Source organism: Homalodisca vitripennis, chromosome 2, assembly GCF_021130785.1.
Source record: "Homalodisca vitripennis isolate AUS2020 chromosome 2, UT_GWSS_2.1, whole genome shotgun sequence".
NCBI lineage: Eukaryota > Metazoa > Arthropoda > Insecta > Hemiptera > Cicadellidae > Homalodisca > Homalodisca vitripennis.
Window position 1 is genome coordinate 160,889,674 of NC_060208.1, and position 12,324 is coordinate 160,901,997.

A 12,324-nucleotide genomic window follows, 5' to 3' on the forward strand; every position below is an offset into this window, starting at 1 on the left:
GACACTTGATGTTTTTTAATACATTGAGAAAAGATTCACTTCATTCATTTAAAATTTCGCTTTATTTTACCAGGACTTGAAACGTAGTAATCTGTATTCACTTAACGAACTATTAATAACAACTCAGGTACAACAAGATGCAAACAAATAAGGTTAGCGTGATCTTTGTCTGTTAGAACGTTTGAGTGCGGAAACACTTAGTTTTTGTTTATGACTACTTAAGCCGTTCTTGAATGCAGATAGAAATGAGAAATACAGAAGCCAAAAATATTGTAGTATTCTTCTACTACTTAATACTGAGTCTGTTTGACCTGTTGAAACGGGGAGAATGTTTGAAGAAGGATGAAATAACTAGAACTCATGTATAAGATCATATTTAGGTCCTTTTAGTAGTTATTATATTCTTATTCTTTCAGTTTTTATCAAAATTTAAGGTTTTTGTAACCATTGTTGTAACACGGTTCAGATTCCATCTTAGCTCACAAAAAACCAACACACACACACACACACACACACACACACACACACACACACACACACACACATACGCATATATATATATATATATATACATATATGCTTTTTGTAATTCGATAGTTATTGAAATTATATATATATATCCAAATATATGACTCTCTTTTCATCACCTTTAGTTTATGGAGGATAAGTATGCCAATGGAAAATAGATCCAAGGAATTAACTAATGTTCATAACATATCAATTATCAAGACAGAGTAGGAGGCTTCTAAGGTTGCAACTTTAAAAATAATCCTTCATGCAAAGCTTCTAATCTATAGGTCAGTTCATGTTGAGAAATCGTGAGTAGGGACATTCAGATACAAAGACAGAATTTACCTTTTTACCAGCCCCAAAAGTGACTTTCTTTGCTGACGCTTAGCCTATAATGCTTACCTTTCAGAAAAAGTTTATGTATTGACTAGTTATATTGAAAAGTTTTACTGTTCACAACTCTTCAACATATTGTTCAAACTTTCAAATTAATCGTTAGTAATATGTCTTTGGAGAACTTCAGCTGAAAGTGTCAACGGTTTCTTACAGTCAGTTAAAATTAAAATAGCTTTCCTAAACACTATCGTTATTTTACCATATTATAAAATATTCTGGGATACTTCTCCAATTTATTTCCTCTTTAAATTGTAACTCGGATTTAAACGAACATTAGAATAATAATTAGCCACGTCTGTCCACCTGTTCTCAAGTTTATCACTTACTAATACATTAAGTGATATATTTAAATTGATGAGTTAATCAAACATTTAATTTACTGCGACATATTCCTGACTCAAATAATAGCTTAACACTGTATTCTACTATTCTACTACTTAATATTTTTGCTTGGTCATTTTACCAATTTCATGATCCTATAATTCAAGAAATTCTAATTCCCATCCCAATGTTATGAATGTATCATTAAAAGTACTTTTTTATATTAATTGATATGCATATTTGGATTCGATATTGAATGTCTTGATATATGTTACAATTCCACCATGTTATATTGAAACGTAACATATAAATAATTACACAGCGCACCAAGTATTTAATATTACTCAGGATCAACAAGATAGAAACAAACAAGGTTAGCGTGATCATAGTGCATTAGAATGGTCGAGTGCGGAAACACTTACTTGTTGTTTATGACTACTTAGTCCGTAGATAAATACTAGTAGAAATGGGAACCTAAATATACCTGCACAACAACACACAATATTATCGAATTATATTTGTTTGTTATACAATATGATATCAAATAAGGAAAAAGAGTAAAGCAATATCTACCACATGGTTTTTGTTAGTTTATCCTTATTTAAACAATTAAACTTACGAAAAAAATTATCTTTTGTTTGAAACTGTTATAATAAAATAAGTAGAGTATCAGCACTGTCATTTAATAAACATACCATACTACTGTTACGTGTTGTAACCAAGTAATAAAATATTTATAATCTAAGTCTGACTTATAGTAACGTATTGTAACATATGGTATATCATTATATCTATGTAGGTAAAATATAATAAATTGGTTTACGTCGAAATCTTAAACAGGTCCATGCACATCTGACTCTTTTAAACACAAATAAAAGCACGGGAAACAGCTCGTTGCATTTATTATTGGAGTTCATACTCCATATAGTTGTGAATCAACATATAGTTGATTTCACTGGTTTTTCGATCAAAATATGTATATACATTCACAGATCCAAGAAACCTACTTATGTTAAAAGACAACCAATATGGGTTTTATCACAATCTTAAAATTGATAGTAACTATGTCTTGTGTGTTGTATGTATGTTCCTAATATTTGCTATAGAAGTAACAGACAAAGAACATCAACAATTACACTATATAAGTGTTTTTTTTCTTTATAAAATGAAAATTATTTCTTGTGTTTGTTTCTTAATAAACTAAAAACTACATTTAATATTTTAGATCATTTAGACTTGGAATGACTTGTAACTTTTGGAATTATATATGTATGTAACTCTCCGGTTACATTACGCCCTACCCAGTGAAACCTTTTCGTTATTCCCAAATTATTTTCTGGAAAAAAATATTTTCCAACACACGTAGTCTGTTTGCTTTAGATAGTTTTGATTGAGTAACCTCCAAAGTAAACAAAACACCATTTTTAATCCCTGTGATTATGACCTACTAGGCTTAAAAAATATACATCTCTTACTGGAATATTTTTAATTTAAAGTTTTGTAAAATGTAGCCTATGTTATTTATACCCGTAAAAAATCTAAACGATGAGGGTGCTTTTCTTTTCATTTTATCAAAATAACTCAAAACGGTTTTGATAATTTACTTCACTAAAAGACCTATACCAGATATTCTTGCTTTAATCTGACAAGATTAAAATAATGTTCTTAAAAAATCCCTAACAAATATTTTTGTATGTCAAATATTAAAGCAACTAAACGCCTTAAGTAAAAAGATTTTCTTAAATTCATAAATTATTAGCATACGCAATGGTCTACTAAACACTATGTAATATGTATTCTGCAAATTCAGTCAACTGCTTTTCAGATTGTATCCGGGAATTTAGGAAACATTCTACAAGATCGCAATTAAAGGCACGTGTGCACTTATACAGGTACCCGTTACCTATTAAACGCTCGAGTTGGAGGAGGTTGCCGTTGAATAATACGCTGAAAAACTGATTCCCACAGATATCGTCTTAGCTAACCTCGCATCACGACGCGCCACAACAGGTCATTACTGAAATTACGGCAACTATTCAAAGTCTCAAGTATATAAATAACTAACAATAGAAACCCTATAGCATTTAACAAATAAACACTTATAATTGCAAAACTTATTCTAATTTATCCGTAACAATAGAACAATGTAAATCTACAATAAGCTTAACTGATGAAACATACAAAGCTTAATGAGAGTAAACGTAAACATTTATTTACGATTTAAAAATGTTTAATCTTATCTTAACACTCTTTAAAATACTAAAATCAAATAATCTCTCTGCACAAAATTCTAACTTAAGTTTATCCGTATGTAAATTTAAATGATCTAGGCTAATACATATTTCTTAGAAATGCGTATGTACTAACTCAAAGTCGTATTTAAATAATTGAGGAGGAAAGAAAAAAATATTTTATTCTTTACTAACAAATGACGTTTCATAATCAAATAGAAGTCTCTACAACCTTAATTGTAATTTATAACAAATATGTAAATTTTAAGAATTTGCAAGTAGGAGTAGAGGTAAATTTCTACATTACAGGTTTTCATGGCTTTCCTAACAAAAAAGTAAATACCGTTTTTACCTGTGCAACTCTTGTGTTGGACACTGTGAAGGATCTCTCACATGAAGGCTGTAAGTGGATTAAACAAGTGGATTTACCAATTGGTCAAGTTTGCTTTGCTCTCTAATGTAACAATCAACTGTGCTACGGTCCACTACACCTACATCTGCTGGACGTACATGCATTTAAAGAAATGCCTTTCTGTTTCATTTTAAATTTAAATTTACCCTTATGTACCTAATTTTGTTGAACACGTCTTGTTTCCTTATTTTCATTAAAAATATTGAAATAATAAATTTCATAAATATACCTTTTTAACATAATTACATATATTGTATGATTACAATTAAGAATTTATTTCATTTTAACGTCGGAAATATCAGTTCCTAATATATAATGCCCATACAAATTTACCACAATTATCATTTGCTTCGCTGGGACTGAAATTCGGTATGTTTCATCACTTAAAAAGAGATACGAAAGCATTTCCGCCAATTTCAATCATCGATAGGGACTGAAATAGGGTTGCAACTCCTAAAAGAACTATATTTTGTTTTTCGATTTTTCTATACTCGAAAAGATGAAATTTCACATACTCGTGTTTTAAGAGACAAGTACAATATTTTTCGTTAAGATGAATTCTTCATAGGGATTGAAACCAGTAGAACAATTTGGTTTTTCAACTTTCTGCTATCCTATAAAGATAAATATCCTATAAACAGACCGGCACTGGAAATGCTGATTATACTGGTTATACCAGTATACTGGTATAATACTGGCTATACCAGAATTATATTAGAATAGCAGGAACTAGTAACTTTTTTTACTAAAGTACACCTTTCAAAAATAAGTATAATATTTTATTAAATAGGGCATCAATGTATTCCCTACTATGGCACTCGAAGAAGATTTAGATGGCCAGAAGTAGTAACCTTTTACCAATTTTCATATTAACTTATTATATAATTTTTAAATGTAAATTGGATTACAATAACCGATTATTTTTTACTAAAGTAGATTCTACAGACCAACATTCTTAATTCATACAACGAGGCTAACGATACTATAGCACCGTACATACCTTAGACAAGAAGTAGATTATTTCGAATAAAAGTGGGCTTCTGTGGGCGAAGAATATTTCCAGATCTATGTAAGTATTTATTTTCTTTAGGGGGGTAACAATGTTAATACGACCCGAAAAATAACTTAGGAAAAAATTCAATTAATAAGGAAAGAATAATTAAATTAAAATACTGACGGAATTGAGTCGCGCTTTTTGATCCAATAACCTTCTAGGCCACATATTTGACCGATTTTCTTAATCAAGGAACAATAAAAAAACATATGTACCTGTATATATATATATATATATATATATATATATATATATATATATATATTCGTGAGATAGTAGTACTAGTAGCCTACAATTCAAACGCTACTAGTACTTGGATTGACTTAAACTGGAATAAGATTATATATGCCTAAAGAATACAATTTCAGAATGAATTAAGTTTTTCAGACCGAGTTCTTTTAGTATATACTTTATTCATGTCATAGCTAAAATACAAATTGTAGGGCTCCACCAAATAATGAAATGATACAAATTATAATTATGTCTATTTCAAAATCAAAATTATAGGGCTCCATCATATTAAATTAAACAGTGCCTTTACTAACGTCAATTCCACGAGGTTAGATTACAAATTTGTAATTACTCCACTCTGTCCTAAAATATATCAAATTTTATTTATGTTGTTTGAGCTCTTCATTTTAATATGGAATGCAGTAGAGTATTTTTTTTTCTTTCGTAGATACTAAAAAAATTATTTTTCCTCTTCAGGACTCCAAACATTTCTTTAAACTTTAAGGTTAATAATTCCTGAGTCGGGAGACTGTAAAATCTATTATTGACCATTAATCATTCTCAGGTATGTTCATTATGCTATTTAAAAAGTATGTACCTATTTAGTACATTAAATTCAAAAAGAACTCATAGCAACACTGCGGGTAACTGCTACTATATACCTATATATATATACTATATAACTATTTTATTCATTGTGAAGCACATTAAACGATAATGGCTGGTCAATTTAATATGTTTATTTTTACAATGTTTGTAGTTATCTACATAATGCTTTCATTGATACAATTGGTCCTTTTCCGTTAATTCAACACTACTACTGATCTGGGGTTTCCGTTTATTCACCCCTCATAACAGTATTGAATACGGTTACGTAAATCTTCAACTAAGTTTGATATATTCATTTTTAATGTTCGTCTAGGATACATAAAATTATTATCTTATCTTCAGTGATGTGGAAAACTATCGGTGCGCCCGTCGGCCACTCCAGATAATGTGTTTCCTGCGTGATAAGTATAAATATGTTACGGCTTGCTAGTGGTTACGACAGGAAAGTACAGACAGTGTGGTTTTTACAATTAAGAGGTATTTTACACAATCCGAAGTTGAGTAAATAACCATAAAATAGTATTGTGGCCCAGTGACACTTAACAAATGTACAAAACGCGAGTGTTGCGAATACAAACCTGAGCCAGAAGATATTTTTTAAACAGGTTCTTGTTTAGAGTATAAAACGACAATTTTATTCATGTAATATTGGAGCAAGGATTATATTTCTAAAGACAAACTAAACATGAACCACAATACAGTTGTTGGTTAAGACAGTTGTTGACATATGTTTGAGGTAGGCCTATGGGAGTACAATTTGATGAGCAATAATGCATCTATCGGGAGCTTTATTACTACCATTGAGATTGATTTTTATTCATCTATATAAACTTATATAATCCATTCTGACTACGCATTGATTTCTTTGAACGATGTTCTCACCTTTTTTCATTTCTAGTTTGTTTTTATAAAATTTGAAACCAAAGCTGCTTAATTCAACTGACAGTAAGAAATGTAATAAGTTCATTTGATGTTTCAATTTTAAAGCCTTGATAGATTTTCTTATAAATATTAGGTTCCTGATTAATTGCATCCCATAACTATTCATTTTGGCCAATCACACCCTTTGAAGTAGTATTAATGGTAGTTCGGTAAAAAATTAGTTGACTGCTAGTCATGTACTTTAACACAAGGTTAAATGTTTCAAGAAGTTATTCGTATAGCAATGTTTCAACACTGGATATCGTAAATGTCAGTTGTGATACTGGCCTATGACCTAAGCTCTATATCATCATCCTATTGGTTTTCCTAATAATATTACAAATTCAAGAGAGCCTTTGTTTTTTTGTTTGTTTTCACGCGTAAACAATTCAACCGATTGTACTGAACTTTTACAGGCCTCTCTTATTTCTAAAATCTATCCGAGCTACGCCCTTCTGGCCTTTAAAGGAGCAAAAAAATCCCGTCTTGGTCTTGAAAGATCTGTTACATGAATTGAATTATCTGATTAATGTACGTAATTAACTGTTTTATATAAGCATAGCTTATTATAGTATGTACATGTTTTAATAAGTTATCTTAATTTTTAAATCTGTTTTAGATCATCGATTAGGTAAGTACTAATCTATTTTAGGAAAGGTCCTGAAATATGAGAAGGTCATAATTTGGTCAGAATACCCCTTTAAAAGCAGTCGACCAGAACTGTGCTACATAAAATCTCGCCGGACTGTTCTTTTGACACAAAGTATCAATTTTAGCCCAAATGTAGTAAAATATTATATTTAAAAATAATTTTCAACGTTGTAAAATAAATCTTTTACTGTAAATTTGAAGACTTTTGAACAATGAGACTTCTCTGATCTGTTTTATATATTTTGTTGATCGGGAAATCAAACAAAACCAACAATGGAACAAAATATACTAAGAACGAAGTAAATCACAAAGGGTGTAATTATAATCTTCATCCTAGCAACAAGTCAAACTCAAAATTAGTGTCAGAAATATAATAGACTCGAGCAAGCAGTGGTTATAAACGTGCAATGCCTACTAAATTGAGTGCAAGGCAACGGGTAGCTGCTAGAAGTGCAGATATAGGAAATAATATAGTCAAATTTTAACTCCGAATCTTTTTAACTAATCTTTTTAAGATTGTTTTGAAACCTATCTAAGTTGTCTTTAAATTAATGTACGTTTATCAGAGCTGTGTATGTATATATATTTTCTTGATCGGGAGAAAGGCTAAATCAGGTTTGAAAAAATAATACTAAGACCCGAGTAGCCTATATTAAAATGACCACAAATATACATTTTTTAACATTTATTTTCTCGATCGTGAGAAGAGGCAAGCCCAAAACGTGTTATATATCTTCCTGCGATTACTATGTGCACATCATGTGATAATCTGAATCTAATTTTAGAAATTTAACGATATACATGTTTTTTTCCTGTATAAGTTTGTATTCTACTTTCTATCTTTCTTCTATATTTTAACTACGCAATTATGTTTAAATAGTGCTGTGATTTGTTAACTGACTACCAAAAATCTAGATGTTGACCGCTTTAGATCTACTGACATAATATGCAGTAATCGATGGACGCTTAAAGCTAACGTGTTGGTTTCCACATACTCCAATGCCCACATAAGATATTTGTGGTATATTTTAATTATGTTTGCAAAAAGGAGAATAAAAATAATTATATCAATTTATTGGTACAAAGTTGAGTCATGTTGCAAACATTTTGAAGTAGATTTACTCACCTATTTATGCAAACTTATGAACTGATATATATTTTACCTGTAACAAACCATTTAAGAAAACATAAAATGTGTGTTATGCCACAATAATAACCAAACACATTAATTAGTAATTAAGATGAGCTGGGGTAGTTTACCATAGTTAACGTTTGTGTTACAGTAACAAACTCTGTTGACCGTATGCTTGCTAATATTCAATTATAAAGTCTCTGTCTGTGTTCGGATATAACCTGTTGTTTTTTACACTGAAGTATATTATTTATAGTATGACTCAAATATACTTCAATTCATTTTCCCATTACATTAACTGATGTGACAGTTAATTTAAAACCACTCATTAGGTATAAGTAGAACTAATTTATGTCACATACAGAGTTTGAATGAACATGAGCGACAATCAGATAGCGGCCGATAAGCGGCGCAATCAATAAACATAACCTGCAGTTCTGTACCTGTCTGTCTGGCTCTATAGTTCAGTTCACGAAACTTAGCTTAAATGCTAATTTTATTTTTAATGCTAATCAGGTTTGTTTCATGAGGCGGTTGAGTTTTGATTTGAACTCAAATTCAATGTTAAAACTTAGTGGACTGTTTTTTGCATGAAACTGAAGCGTTCGTATAGGACCAGCTGATCCGGCCCGGAGGACCAAATGTACGGTCTTTGAGGAAGAGCCGTAACCGCGGTATAGCCGAAATAAAAACGACTGGTGATGTACCTTGGGGGAGTCTCGTAAAACGGGGTCGTCGAGGTCCTCGGCCAGGGCAGCGGGGAGTCCAGGATCACCAGAAGTCTTGTGTAGGTCTTGTAGATGGAGAGCGGTGGACAACAAGGGGAATGATTCACTCCGAGAGGGTAAATAAAGTAACTATATTGACTTGAAATACATAAAAACAAAATAGAGCTGTATAAACGTGAAAACTGTTCATGTATTGGGGTGGAATGCGGGCAGCAGCGTGTGTCCAGTACGCCGCCTGCGGAGAGAATAATTGAGCCGCGTCTTCTTATCTTGAAGGGGTTGGAGAAGGGGCTGCGAGTCGGTGACGTCATCTCGGGCCAGTAACAATACCAGCCGTTAATTAAGAAATAAGTACTGAACATTCCCCCCACCCAAAAAAGGAAATTTTTTGACCCAAGTAAAAGAAAAAAGAAAACGTTATGATTGAAGAAAATTTACCATTCGTCATGAAACATACCTGAGTCAATTTATTATTAATTAAGAGCTAAATATGAATAGAAAATGGAGTTATATGTACACTAAGGAGATTATGACTAAACATTAGGTAAAACAACCAACTTATTTACAGGACGGGTTACAATACCTGACGGAGTTTTCACTTGGACCACACGAACAATGTTGTCAGAGCTAGGTAACACTTTGATAATCCTACCTAGGGGCCAAGTTAGAGGATCACTATTGCTAGAGTACATTAATACTAGGTCATTTTCCTTTACATTTGTAGTTTGTTCAGTCCATTTTGGGCGTTGGATTTGCGAGTGGAGGTAGTCTTTCTTCCAGCTCTTCCTGAAGTGTTGAGTGGCGCGAGACACTTGTTGCCAACGAGATAGAAGATTGAGTGGCTCGGAAGTGATGTCCTCTTCTGGACGTGACAGCAGAAGATCTCCAGTGAGGAAATGGCCTGGAGTCAAGTAGTTGAAGTCGTCGTCAGGTGATGATGGAAGTGCGCAGAGCGGCCTGGAGTTCAGAACAACTTCAATGCGGCATAAGAATGTCGAGAATTCTTCTGAAGTGAAGTGGTGGTTTTGTATTATTCTCTTCAGATGATGCTTGGTAGACTTCACTGCAGCTTCCCAGAGACCACCAAAGTTCGGAGCACAGGGTGGATTGAAGTTCCAATGGATTTCGTTCTTGGCTAAGTGGTCTGAGATCAGTGGCGTGGAGTTCTTGAGTAGAGAATAAACTTCTTGAAGCTGACGAGCAGCACCAATGAAGTTGCGGCCTTGATCAGAATATATTACGTTGCGGCATAAACCTCTTCTAGCAATAAAACGGTCGATTGCGGCTAGACAAGATTCAGTATTGAGAGAGTGGACTAGTTCTAGATGAACAGCCTTGACTGTCATGCATACAAAAAGAGCAATGTAGCATTTAGACAATTTTGCGTTTCTTCTAGTACTTTCTTTAACAAGAAAGGGACCAGCAAAATCCAATCCAACGTTGGTGAAGCATCGCGTTTGCTTGAAGCGAGAGGGGGGCAAGTCTGCCATTAGGGGTTGTGTGGGTTTTGCTTTCATTCTAAAGCAAGTGAGACATCGAAAAATGCGTTTTCGGATGAGATTTCTTGCACCAGGAATCCAGTAGCGGCGTTGAATAAGAGATTGAACTATTTTGGGACCACCATGAAGAGAGTACAGGTGATAGTGATCACACAATAGAGTTGCGAAGTGACTTTGAGAAGGAATCAAAACAGGGTGCTTCGAAGACTCAGGCAAGGGAGAAAACTTCAGTCTACCCCCCACCATGAGGGTATACAGATGATAAAAATGGTGTGAGTTTTCTTAGCGAAGGAGAGCATGGCTTTCCTTGCTTGACTGCTTTTATTTCTGGAGAATAGTGTTGCTTTTGAACGAGTTTTACACATTGAGCAAGGGCTTCGGTTCGTTCATTTACAGATAAAGGACCAAAACGTTTAGCAGACTGTCTGGATCGGATGTTATGAATGAATCTTAGTACATAACTCATTGCATTTTGTAGTTTAGTGAGTGAAGAAAATCGATTTATCCACTGGTACAGATCGTTTGGTGGTACAAGGAGCGGCAAAATGATCTGACGGTTTTATAATTTAAACAACTCAAACTTTTAAAGTGGTACAAAGTGTTTTATTGCAGATTTCAGATTGGTATTTATGAACATTTATTAATATAACCAAAAAAGGGCGAGTTGATCCGTTTAAGATTTGAATATAACGTCTTTCAAATGATGTCCGTCTTTGGCGATGCATTCTTCCAATCTTGCAGTGAAATTGTCAAACACTGTCCCTAATATTTCAGGAGAGAGGTTGGCTATTTCTTGGCGTATGGTTTCCTTCAGTTCATCCAATGTGCGGGGTTTGTTTGTGTATACTCTAGAGTTCAGCAGTCCCCACAAGAAGAAGTCACAGATGCTGAGATGCGGGGAGCGAGGTGGCCACGCAATGTCCCCGAAAAGCGAGATGACCCGGCCACGAAACTTGCTTCTTAAGAAGTTTATTACCGCATTGGCTGTGTGGGCAGTTGCCCCATCCTCCTGGAACCAAATTATGTGGCGGTTGAAGCGATTTATGCGTATTTCGGGGATCAGGAAGTTTTTCAACATAGTCAGGTATCGTTGTGAATTGACGGTTACAGTTAGACCGTTCTCTTCAAACAAGTATGAGCCTATAACACATTTTTTTGTTACGCCACACCACACATTGACCTTGGGACTGTGAAGAGGTCGTTCATGCAGTACTTCTGGATTGTTTTCTGACCAATATCGGAAATTCTGTATGTTAACATAACCATTCAAATGAAAATGAGCTTCGTCGCTCATAATGAGAATTTTTTCATCTGTAAGCAAATCAATCATTTGCTCTGAAAATGCAATGTGTTTTGCATAATCACTGGGCTTCAACTGTTGCACGATAGCCATTTTGTACGGATGAAAGTGCAGGTCGTACCTTAATATTCTTCTTACCGAGCGGTCAGACATCTGCAGAGCTGCAGCTTGTTTACGTGCAGGCCGCCGAGGACTGGCTTCCACAGCTCCTCTCACTTTCTCGACGTTCTCTGGCGTCCGGGCTGACCTTGGACGGCCTGTTGATTTTCGTTTTAAAGCTGAACCGGTAGCTCTAAAGTTACCCACCCACAGCAAAATGGTGTTTCGAG